The 12545-nt window shown below is 43.3% G+C and overlaps 1 long non-coding RNA gene across 2 annotated transcripts in view; it reads right to left on the bottom strand.

Moving 5' to 3' along the window:
• The window catches only part of LOC106507220, a 102517-nt gene that overhangs the window by 20296 nt on the left and 69676 nt on the right, over positions 1 to 12545 (bottom strand). The window contains exon 3 of one of the 2 annotated variants that reach the window (XR_002344006.1): positions 11587 to 11666. The exons of the other annotated variant lie outside the window; for it this stretch is intronic. This is a non-coding gene — a long non-coding RNA (uncharacterized LOC106507220). The remainder of the gene's footprint in view (positions 1 to 11586; positions 11667 to 12545) is intronic. 2 annotated transcript variants of the gene reach the window in all.

Below are 12545 nucleotides of genomic sequence, written 5' to 3' on the forward strand. Positions count from 1 at the left end.
TCTTTAGTGAAGCCACCCACATGGTTTTTCTCCTTGCAATCATTTTTTATTTTTTATTTTCTTTTTTTTTAGTAAAACTTTTGGAAGCAACACAGCAATGTTATTTTCTCTTATTTGGTTTCTGAAATGACTGTGAAGATGACGTCATTGTTTAAGGAGAGCACCCTTTACAAAACTCAACGAAAATCCTTCTAGACAAAAAGATTGTGGGCACTAGAAGTGCATTTTCTTTTTGGTTCAATAACAAGTCTCAGATTAATCCTGGAGTTAAAGTTGCTCTCCCACTGGCTTAAATGTTGATTTGGTTTGCAGTCGCTTTAGAGATTTTCATCTTTGATAGTTGTTGTTTCAAGATAGCAGTGTGGGAGTTCCCATAATGGCTCAGCGGGTTAGGAGCCCAACATAGCGTGCGTGAGGATTTTGGTTCAATCCCTGGCCTCGCTCCCGTGGGTTAAGGATCCAACGTTGCTGCAAGCTGTGGCATAGGTCACAGAGGCAGGTCTGATTCGACTCCTAGCCAAGGAACTTTCATGTGCTGCAGATGTGGCCCTAAAAAGAAAAAAAAAAAAGGTAGCAGTGTGTAGTGGGTTGAATATCCCCTAAAAAGATATGTCTGAGTCTTAGCCCCTAATACCCGTAAATGTGACTTGCTCTGGAAATAGGTCATTGCCCACAGAATTAATTTAAGAATCTCAGGATCATCCTGGATTTGGGGTGGGCCCTAAATCCAATGATCGCTGTCTTTGTAAGAGAAAGGAGAGGGAGATGTGAGACACAGATCACAGAGGGGAGAGGGGAAAACCACGTGAAGTTGGAGGCAAAGATCGAAAGGATGAGTCTACAAGCCAAGGATGGACTGTCGTCACCGGACACGAGGAGAGATTCTCCGAGAACCTCCAGAAGAAGCATTCCCTGCCAACAGCTTGATTTCAGACTTCTGGTCTCCCGCACTGTGAGATAACTAACTTCTGTTGTGTTAAGCCACCCAGTTTGTGACAATTTTTTACAGCAGCCGCAGGAACCTAACACCCCCATGTGTGTCTATATGGCTCTTGGTACAGGTCTTTCCTCCTGGATGTTGTCTGAATGTGTTACAGTTACAGCCACAGAAGGCAGAACAACTGATGCTTCACTACCAGCTGCTTTCATCATGGAAGCGGGTACCCATAGGACCATTTGTTGGCCTCAGTTGGTAAAAACACATAGCCAGGAAAAAAGCCTATGGTTTGTTGGCAAATATTGCTAATCATGACAAATAGCATGATTCCTCCCATGCCTTCAAAGTACAGATCTCCTTGACCAAGAATGCCAATACGAACTACCAAGAGTTACAAAGCTGACTGAAGACAAACCCAAGTTCTCTGTGACAGTGTAAGTCAGATGACAACATCCACCATGTCCTAAAGGCAGCATGTTGTTTCCTGAGCATAATATAATTCCTCCTCTAATTTCTCTTAACTTGAAGAATATGAACTGACTTACTACTGCCCTTTGAAAAGAAGAATAAGGTTGAAAGGAAGGAAAGACAGAAAGGAAGAAAGGGGAGTTCCTTTGTGGCTCAGCGGCAACAAACCCAACTCGTATTTGTGAGGACATGGGTTCGATCCCTGGCCTCGCTCAGTGGGTTAAGGATCCGGCATTGCCGTGAGCTGTGGTGTGGGTTGCAGATGTGGCTCGGATCCTGTGTTGCTGTGGCTGTGGTGTAGACTGGTAACTGCAGCTCCAGTTAGACCTGGGTACTTCCACGTGCCCTGAAAAGCAAAAAAAAAAAGGGGGGGGGAAGGGAGATGAGGGAGGAAGGGAAGAATGCATCAGATGATGGAGGAAAAAGAAGAAAATCAGAGGGAGGGAAGAAGGGAGAAGAAGAGCCCTATTGATACATGGAATGCGGAATAATATACCGCGTTAGGTATCTAAATCACATCATGTTGACTATGTTGTTACATGAAAGTTTTGCTATTTTCTTAGTTGGCTATGGAAATGAAGAGCTATAGTTGGCCAACGCAAGATAACAGGAGCCCCAAAGACAGCAGAGGAGTGGGAGGCCAGCGGCCCAGCCTCTGAAGAGCAGCAGCAAGTCATCACAGGCTTTAACTTAGATCCAGCCCTGGGCAGCAAGGCAGGTGGGCCCCTTCCATCAGCACATAAGACTGAGATTCAGGGCCTTCCCAGAGCACTTCAACGTGCTGTTGCAATTCATGCAGTCTCTATTTCTCCTCCTAGAGAAGTGATCCAAGTGCCGGCTACCACGCTGACAGCTTCTGGCTAATCAGAAATTGACTTTGAAGTAGTATTTACCCGAACATAGTTTTCTTTTACTTATGCATGAGATCTTTAGTAAAATAGAACTTCCTCTGCCTTTTGCCTCTTCTCCCTCCCTCTTCCCTCTTAATCGCATGGATGGGGGAGGGGAAACCACAGGACAGGATATCTGGCTTGATGCCACTATGTCCTGCCATTGAACAGTCAGCAGATGAGTAGAATGATGGTATTTAAGAACAAACAAAAGGAAAATATAAATCCTTTAGGCAGCAGATACGAGTAATTTACTCCAGTTTTCTGTTTCAACTTTTGAAAGAATGCAAGATCTTAGACAATGGCAAGTCAGAAATAGGCCAGTTTCAGCACTAAATCTCCCTCAATTAGGGTCATAACAAAAACACTATTTATAAGCACATGGTGCAAAATGATAACTTTGCCATCTCCATCCCCAGTGTCCCAGGAGTGGTGAAAACCCTGGTCCCTGTAGAGAGAACCATCTGAAGCAGTTTCAGAAAATTATTTAGAATCCCTGAGTTCCACAGAGTGACGAAATTTGTGGCTATTAACTTGGGCTTCAGAAGGCTCCCTCTCTTCGTTTTCTGTCAGCCCTCACGTTTATGCCAGCAAAAATGCCATTTAGCGTCACACCAACAGTGGTGAAAAACGTAGCTATCGAAGGAATATTAAATATCATCAATTATAGCACCTCTGGAGCTCCCATGGTGGTGCAGAGGAAACAAATCCAACTAGTATCTGTGAGGAAGCAGGTTCGATCCCTGGCCTCGTTCAGTGGGTTAAGGATGCAGCATTGCCGTGAACTGTGGTGTAGGTTGCAAATGCGGCTCAGATCTGGCATTGCTGCGGCTCTGGCGTAGGCTGGTATCTGTAGCTCTAATTGGACCCCTAGCCTGGGAACCTCCATATGCCTCGGGTGCGGCCCTAAAAAAGAAAAGAAAAAAAAAAAAAAAAAAAAAACGATAGCGCCTCTGCTTTGTAAGCATGTTCATTCCATTCTGAACAAATCTGAAGGATTAAAACCCCTCACAAACTCAGATTTAATTCTTTGAGTCTTCATAAAAAACCTTTGGCTTTTGTCAACTCTGAAATGTTTAGGTGTGGCCCCGCCTCGCTCTCAGCCCTCCTCTGCCACTGCTTCTTTTCATACAGCCTTCTAGGGCGAATACATCAAGTCACCCACCGGCACCACGACTTCCTACTTCTCTCTTTGATTAAGCAGTCCTTGTTTGGCCTGGGCTGCTTCTCTCTCCCTGCCCCCTATTTAGTCTCTTTCCATTATTTTTGAGAGTTATTTGTATGTTGGGTCTGCTCCTAATCAACTGTAAGCTCTTTAGGGGAAATGACTTACTTTTGTTCTCTCTTCTCCCCCTTATCAGCACCGAGCACACTGCTTTGCACAGAGTAGACCATCAGCAGTTATTTTTTGACCGTGTGTGTGAGCAAACAAATCATGAGGATATGAAAAGTCAGAAGATGACCATCAAGTGATTTGAATAATGATTTGGGAAGACACAAGCAGGGAAAAATAAATTTGAATCCTAAGTAGTACTTCGTGAGAAAAATACTTGTCCTGTGAATCACTCTATATCTTTATCCTGCATGAAAATTTAAGCTGGAATGTTCCCACTTAAAACGTCTGTGTATATTACGTGTTCCAGGGGAAGTCAAATTCATAATCAAGACTGCATTGTATTCATAAAATGGTATTTTATCATATCAGTATTAATGCCATTTTTATGCTATCTCTTGGTAATGAGAGTTGGGAGAAATGTACATTTTAAGGCTAGGATTGCACCATGAAAGAAATTCTTTCCTAAAGTTCTGATGCCAAGCCACTAAAACTTCAGTTGCCTATATTGTGAAGCCACTCAATGAATTTTTCTTTTGTACTACGTGATTGCTTATCTGAACAAAGAGGAGTACTCTCACATTATAAATATTTAACGGGAAGATTCATCTGGAAAGGCAAATGTAAAAGAATATAAAACAGTATAGCGTCCTTGGTAAATGAATGAATTAAAAGGAAAAGCCATCTGCCTTTCTCTTCGATGTCTATTCAGGGCGTTTGGGAACCCTCACATGCTTCCCCAGGCAGTATGGTGAAACATGACATTAACTTTTATTCTTCTCTGTTTATTGACAACAAAGGCTTTGGAGTCTCGTGACTCTAAGTTCCAAGAAAGAAGAGAGATAGATTAACTTGAATACAAGATAGAAAGAGATCTGGCCGACAAGTCCTTGAAAGCATTCTTGTCACCTTCCAGAGTTTCTCTCCCTGATTCCAAACTCTGTACCTCTTCACCACTTCAAGTCTGGGGAAGAGAGAGAAGGTGAGAAAGATGAAATGATGCAGGAGAGCATCATAAAATGGGAAGAAAGGGGGGTGAGGATGTAGTGGGGGTACTCAAGAGTGGTTAGAATCACACAGAAGGAGTTCCTGCTGTGGCTCAGCGGGTTAAGGACCTGGTGTTGTCTCCGTGAGGATGTGGGTTTGATTCCCTGGTCTCGTTCGGTGGGTTAAGGATCTGGTCATGCTGTGAGCTGCAGCATAGGTCGCAGATGTGGCCTGGCTCTGGCATTGCCGTGGCTGTGGCGTAGGCCAGCGGCTGCAGCTCTTATTCATCCCCTAGCCCAAGAACTTCCATGTGCTGTAGGTTTGGCCGTAAAAAGAGGAAAGAAAAAAAAAAAGAAAGAAAAAAAATCACATAGAAAATGGGGAATGGAATAAGAGCTGGCGTGAGCACCAGAGTCAAACAAGATAAACTGAAGATTTCGGTGTCCTGTATGACGGATGATGCCTAATACTTCTGCCACCATAATCTTGTGGATGCCACATAGAGGCATGACTCTAAGCATTTTGCATATATTATTAGGTCATTTAAACTCATAACAGACCTGCAGGGTAGAAACACAGAAAGCCTGACCTAAACCACCTCAAACAAAGCAGGAAATCTGTTGGGTTGTACAAAGGAACAATTCTTCAGGCAAGGCTTTATCCAGGTCTCCAAAAATGCATCCCTCTCTCCATTTCTTTGCTCTATTGCCACTCTACTGACTCCAGGCCCCTTCCAAATCCCCAAAAGGCTGCCTACAGCTGGAATTTAGGAACCTATTTCTGGTTCAATCCAGGGTGGGGGAAATACAGTTCAAACAAAAGGCCCAGAATGTGTTGCCCTCATTTGCCAGATTTGGTCTTGTGATTATCCCATGAACCAAACCCAGTTCTGAGGAATGTGCTGATTGTTTTTGGCCAAATATAGATTATCCCTGAAGCTGCATGGGCCCAATTCCATTTCTCCATTTCTCTAGATTGATGAGAAATTCAAGGAACCACCAGAAAGGGGGGGTAAGAAGGGAATCTGTTTTTGTTTTTGTGGGTTTTTTTTTTTTTGCTTTTTTTAGAGCCATACCCTTGGCATAGGGAAGTTCCCAGGGTAGGGGTCAGATTGGAGCTGTAGCTGCTGGCCTACACCACAGCCACAGCAACACAGGATCCAAGCCACGTCTGTGACCTACACCACAGCTCATGGCAATGCCAGATCCTTAACCCACTGAGCAAGGCCAGGGATCAAACCCGTGTCCTCATGGATATCAGTCAGTTTCATTACCACTGAGCCACAACAGGAACTCCCTGAATGGGGGAGTTTTTGAAAAGAGTTTTGACTGGTTCAGAATCTCCAGAAAGTTGGCTGTTTTAGGTCAGACTGTTGAGAAGCAGACTCTGGAAGATTTGTATGCTAGTGATTTATTAAATGATGCCAGGAGACACCTGTGAGGGAGAGCAGGAAGCAGGACAGGGAAGGGAAGAAAGCCTCGCAAAGGAGTCTCAAGCCAAAGTCCCCAGGTAGTTACAGCCTGATCCCACAAAAAAACACTTAAGCGGAAGTTACACCTCCATGTGGCCCCAACCCAAGGGGCAGGGGCTGAGCTTTCCATCTCTGCACCTCTGAGTCACTGCAAAGCTGTTGCAGGAAGGCAAATTCCCACTGCTTCTGGCTTTCCCTGCATTCTGGCAAAAGCTGGCTCCAGAAGCTGTAGGACAGCCCTTAAGCAAAAGATGTAGATACTAGTTTGGGGAAGTAAAAAGCACAAGATGCTGGCTGGGAAAGGTGCACAACACAATAAAAAGGGATCCAGTGAGATCTGGGCCAAGTGCAAACAGAACACACTCTTTTGGGAGTACACAGCCAGGAACCATGCTGCAGACCACACCAGGTAGCTGCCCTGGGAAATCCTGGATGCTGCTGGTGCCCTGCCATCAACCCAATGCTGCTTCCAACTGCTGACGCTATGCAGCCACTGCCCCATCCTTGCCTGCACGGATTCCTTGTGATTCTTGCTCTTGAGTCCTATCTTCTAAAGTCTAGGGGGGCTAAGTGATGGAGGCTGTGTGTTTCTCCTTCTGCTGCAAGCGAGGCCAAGAAAGGGAATATCTGGCATTTTCACTACTGAAAATTTTCACTACTGAGGCAAGATGTGCCCCATTAAATATGTAGGAATTCCCAAAGCATACAGAGAGGATGCTGATCCTATGTGGCCAAAAGAGTAAGAGGTATTCTCTATAGTAGATTCACAAATGCATAAAACATTTAGAATTAACAAGAAACGAACAGATATGACCTCTGGAGAGTGGAATTAGATTATTTTATATCTTTCCATAGTATATGAGAGTTTTATAAGGGGCTTTTTTTTTTTTAAATTTTAAATAACTGGTTTGCTTCTTTAAAAGATCTTTCCCTTATTAAGAACTGCTTTTAGGTGGCCAGAATATTTAAATTATGTACTTTCTCCTTTCAGATTTGGTGGTGATCAGCTATTTTTTTGTTCATTTATCAAAGATTTACTGACTCTTATGCAAGACCCACAGGGTGTAGAGGTAGAAGACACAGCCTCTGTTCTCAATGAGGGAATAAATAGTTGTGATAAGGAGTGAAAATGAGATGTCTTTGAATGTCTGGGGTTTTATTTTGTCTTATTTTGTTAAATATTAGCCAGACTTTAGCTTCAGATAATAGGTGCCTCAACTACGTAGCTTTAGCCAACTTTACTTATTTTTTTTTTTTTTTCCTATAAGATGGAGTTGGGGACTGTACATTCATGATGATTTCCAAGCTAAATGATGTGTATTGGTATATTTGAACGGAGTAGCTTGGAAGTATTTTGTGCTCTTGAACTTCATTTTTTAAAGGTTTCATTAGCGTTAGCTAACATTGCCTTATGTTTTGTGTTGGCTTGCAAAAGACTTATTGCTATCCAGATGTATTCCTGTAGCTGATAGTTATGTAAGCATTCTCAAAACTCATATTTCAAAGCCTGGAATTTAACATAGAACCATAGGTAATAAAGATGTGCAAAATCTAGCCTCTGAATTATTCTGTTTTCCTGACAGCTCGTTTTGATCTATGAAACATTTATGATATGGTCACACCAAGTGGTAGCTTGGAGGGAGATGCTTTATTCTGTCACTCACTCTCAGCTCCTCAAAGCCAGTGCAGGCAGGCAGCTTACTATGTCTTTGCAGTAGCAGAATCTAGCCCCTTCTTGCAATCAACTTATCTCCCTGAAGTCTCTTCTCTCTAGAAACTCTGAAATTCCACTGCTTTCAAAAGTCATCCTGATCGACAATGGTCCTGTTGGTGGACATAAAATAATACACCACAGGAGTTCCTGTCATGGCTCAGCAGTTAACGAACCTGACTGGCATCCATGAGAACGCAGGTTTGATCCCTTGCCTCCCTCAGTGGGTTAAGGATCCGGCGTTGCCAGGAGCTGTGGTGTAGGTCGCAGACACAGCTCAGATCCTTCGTTGCTGTGGCTCTGGCATGGGCTGGTGGCTACAGCTCCGACTGGACCCCTAGCCTGGGAACTTCCATATGCCGCAGGAGGACCCTAAAAAAAAGACAGAAAGACAATAATAATAATAATAATACACTACAGTTCTAGGTAGCTAAAACTCTTTGATTTGGAATTAATTTGTTATAAAAAAACCAAGTGTGAAATCCACCCTTACATTCTGAACTATTACATGTCAGCTCGGCTCATTACATCAATGGCTTCCAGTCTTAATCTATGGAATCCTAGGGTTCCATGAAGGTGCCTTGGGGCAGTGAAAGCCAGAGGCTGAGGGGTTAGCACTTCGGAGTTCTGCTTCCCTGCTCAAGATCAATACATTCTCTCTTAACTTTCTATATATTGGGCTTCCATGTAAAGGTTTATTTGGAAAAAAAGTTTCTACTGATTTCTAAAAAGTGACTTTAAATTTAAGATGTGCATTCTCAACTCAGAATTGTAACTTTAAAAAACTATCCTGCAGAAAAAAATCACACACATGGTCAAAGATGTGTATATCAACAACACCTTTATCGATGTTTTGTAATAGCACTAAACGGGGCACAATCTGATCTTTTTCCATAGGGAATAGCTAATCAAGCTATGATGCAACCATACTATGGAAAAGTACTATACAGGTGAAAAAAAAAATGCATGGAGGAGTTCCCATCATGGCACAGTGGTTAACGAATCCGACTAGGAACCATGAGGTTGCGGGTTCGATCCCTGCCCCTTGCTCAGCGGGTTAAGGATCCGGCGTTGCCGTGAGCTGTGGTGTAGGTCGCAGACGCGGCTCGGATCCCGCGTTGCTGTGGCTCTGGCGTAGGCCGGCAGCTACAGCTCCGATTGGACCCCTAGCCTGGGAACCTCCATATGCCACGGGAGCGGCCCAAGAAATGGCAAAAAGACAAAAAAAAAAAAAAAAAAAATGCATGGAAAGAGCTTCAAAACATGTTAAGTTTTTTAAAAAGCAAGTTTCAGTACAATGGGCTTAGTATGGTCCAATTTACATAAAAGTAAGGCTGTGTACTTGCCTATATATTTATGCAAATGCTTAGAACAAAGGACTAGAAGGCAATAGTACATCAATTGTTTCCAGTGATTACCTCTGGGAGGAGAGTATATGGAGTCAGTAGGCTGGGGTAAAGAAGGATGACCATGCTTTCTGTATTTTCCTCCAAAAATTTCTGAATTGTTTGTTCTACAATTAGATTTTCTTCAAGAATACCTTGGGCACATTATTAAAGGAAATATTTTTTACAGGGTTTGAAACCTACTAGGTAAGGTCACGTAGGGTGCTAAAGAAACCATTAATACCTGCCTTTTTCCTAGACAGGCAAGTTAGTGCCACGTGTGCAATATTTCCTTTTGTCTGGCAAAGACCCACCTACCCAGACTCACTTTTGCAACCACATATGCCGTTGTCAGACAGATCAGGTGAGAGTGACTGGTGTATGGCCCACAGCTCACAGCCTGTGTCTTATTGGCAGGTTTGCAGCTTTGTCCTTTGTTCTTTGTTTTAAACCATACCACAGAACTCATCCACTTACAGTACACAGTTCACTGGTTTTTAGTGTATTCTCAGAGTTGTGAAACCATCACTACAACAGACTTTAGAATATTGCTATTACCCCAAAGACATCCCTTCCCCATTGGCAGTCATTTCTCATCCTTCTCCCCATACTCTGCAATCCACAGATCTCTTCTCTCTCTCTCTCAATTTACCTTTCCTGGAAGTTTCATATACATGAAATCATACAATTTGTGACTTTTGGGGTCTGGCTTCTTTCAATTAACGTAGTATTTTCAAGGGTCATCCCATACGTCATCCATACTGCAGCATGTGTCAGTATGCCATTCCTTTTTATTGCTGAGTAATACTCCTTTATATGAATGTACCACATTTTGTTTATCCATTCATTGGTTGACAGACACTTGTGCTGTCTCCACTTTTTGGCTATTGTGAATAATGCTACACTTCACAGTCACCCATACATTTTTGTATGGACCTATGTTTTCTTTTCTCTTGGTGATATATCTAGGAGTAGAATTCTGGCTCATACGATATTTCTACTTTTGACATTTTGAGGAAGTGCCAGACCGTTGTCCCAAGAGGCTGTACCTATTTACATTCCCACCAGCAATGTATGAGTGTCCATATCCTTGCCAAAACTAGTTTTATCTATCTTTTTGATCATGGTCTTCCTAATAAGGGAGAAGTAGCTCTCATATATTCTTGCGTACTTGAGAATGACCACACATATTAATTAGGCTTCCACCGCACAGCACTGCATAATAAAAACAACCTCAAACTTTAGTGGCTTCAACCACAAGCATCTACTTCTCCTTCATGGGTTTGCACGTTGACTGTGGCTCTATGGGGCTTGGCTGCGCATTAGTTTTGACTTATCTCATGAGTCCCTATCCTAGGACCAGGGAGCTTAGACTCCCAAGCAGCCAACAGAAATACTCTGTGGCCTCAAACTGGCACATGTCACTTCTGCACTTAAACCACTGTCCAAAAGATTCATGTCACCAAACACAACTTCAGTGGAGCTGGTAAGAAAATGTGGCTTGCAAATGGCAAAAGGTATGAGGGTATCATTTTAATAAGTATAGAAGCAAGAAGTTGGGAACAATAATCCATTCTCCTTACCACTTGATTCTCTATTTCCAGTTTTATCCTCTTCCTTGTTTTCTAACATGGCTTAGCCATTAGGAGTTATGTGTTGATGTCACTCAAAATTTAGTATGTCTCAAATCTCTGAAAACCTCTTCATTCCCCAAATAACTTCTCTCAAACCCTCCATCTAGGCAAGAACACCCAAATTTGGAATTATGGGAAGCTCAGATAATTAAGAATTAGGGTCCCCTTCTCCCATCAAGCTTTTTTCTCCTTTTATATCAAATGCTGTTAGTTTCTACCCAGTATTTCATTTCCTCTTCTTTCTTTAAACAAAAAGCAAAAAACCTTTCTTATTCAGAGCAACAATGTGCTTTTTTCTCAGCCTCTTTCACTTTATAGCTGAGGTTGACTCTGATGAAAATCTGCTGTGGATTTCTGGCAGACTTTGTCACTTTCTTCTTATTGCTATTGTCGAGGACATGGGCCTGAGACTAGAAGTGGAGTGGCCACCTTTTAATCCTGAGGTGACCAGAGATGAAATGCCCATGCTAAGAATTGGGGTAGAGAATGGAAGAAGTAACATGGAGCACTGGTAACGACACATCGTTCTGCCTCACCTGGCCATGCCCTCCTCTGGAATTTTTGTTGTGTCACTCTCTTGATGGTCAAGCATCAGTGTCTCCACACTGACTATCAAACAAATTAGAAACTTTCTAATGTGGTAATTAAGATTTTCAAAGTTTCTCCCTAAATATCTAATCTTTCCTCTCATGGTTGTTCTTTGTTCCCTCCACCAACCACCCAAGATCCATTTTTTTGGTCCATCTCAGCTCTGTCTGTGCCCCACCTACCTGGAGGCCGATGCTAGTGGCTTACATCAGCCAGGTTCCCTTGCTTGTTGGCTTCTTGTTGAGTTTGGCCATGGCATGCACTGGCATAAGAAAGCAGAGCAGAAGGAGAAAGAGGTCAGGGTATTTCTTCCCCTGTACTCCTTTCTTCGGTGCCTCTTCTCTGGTAGTTGTCACATGCCTCCCCAATTTTTCTTTCTCTCTCTCTCTCTTTTTTTAGGGCCACACCTGCGGCATATGGAAATTCCCAGGCTAGGGATCCAATTGGAGCTACAGCTACCGGCCTGAGCCACAGCCACAGCAATGTGGGATCCGAGCCATGTCTGTGACATACACCACAGCTCACGGCAATGCCGGATCCTTAACCCGCTGAGCAAGGCGAGGGACAGAACCCGCATCCTCACGGATGCTAGTCAGATTCGGTTCCGCTGCGCCACCATGGGAACTCCTTTTTTTTTTCCTTCCTCCCAATCTCGGCTCCCACTAAAGAGTCTCTCCTCCATGGCCCCAACCCTCAGTGGGATCCTCGGTGCTAGTTCCTTTGTGTAACCCTTCAATCCTAGAGTGGTAATGGCTCCCCTGTATTGCTAGGGCCTCAACATTCCTTATTCGTTCCTGTAAATCTGCCCGGTTTCTATATGTGGTCCTTGCAGTCCAGGGCCTTCACAAGAACCATCTGTAGTGAATTGTTTCCAGCTGGCATCTAACCAATGCCCTAACACCTTTCTCTGTATACTCACTGCAGGTTTGCATCTCAGAAGTACTTCTCATAGTCATCCCTTTCCTTGAAATCCCTTTCCTCCTATCTCTGTGTCCAGGTGTCCTTCGAGGCCCTCCCCGCTCACACACCGTGGCTCCCAAGGAGCTTCCCTTAATTCCCCTACCATGGAAAGTTCCTCTTTCTTTGAACTCACTCAGCACATCCTTGAAACGATCTTTTCTGCTTTAAATTAAAATGGCTT

This window comes from Sus scrofa, chromosome 5 (genome assembly GCF_000003025.6).
Source record: "Sus scrofa isolate TJ Tabasco breed Duroc chromosome 5, Sscrofa11.1, whole genome shotgun sequence".
NCBI lineage: Eukaryota > Metazoa > Chordata > Mammalia > Artiodactyla > Suidae > Sus > Sus scrofa.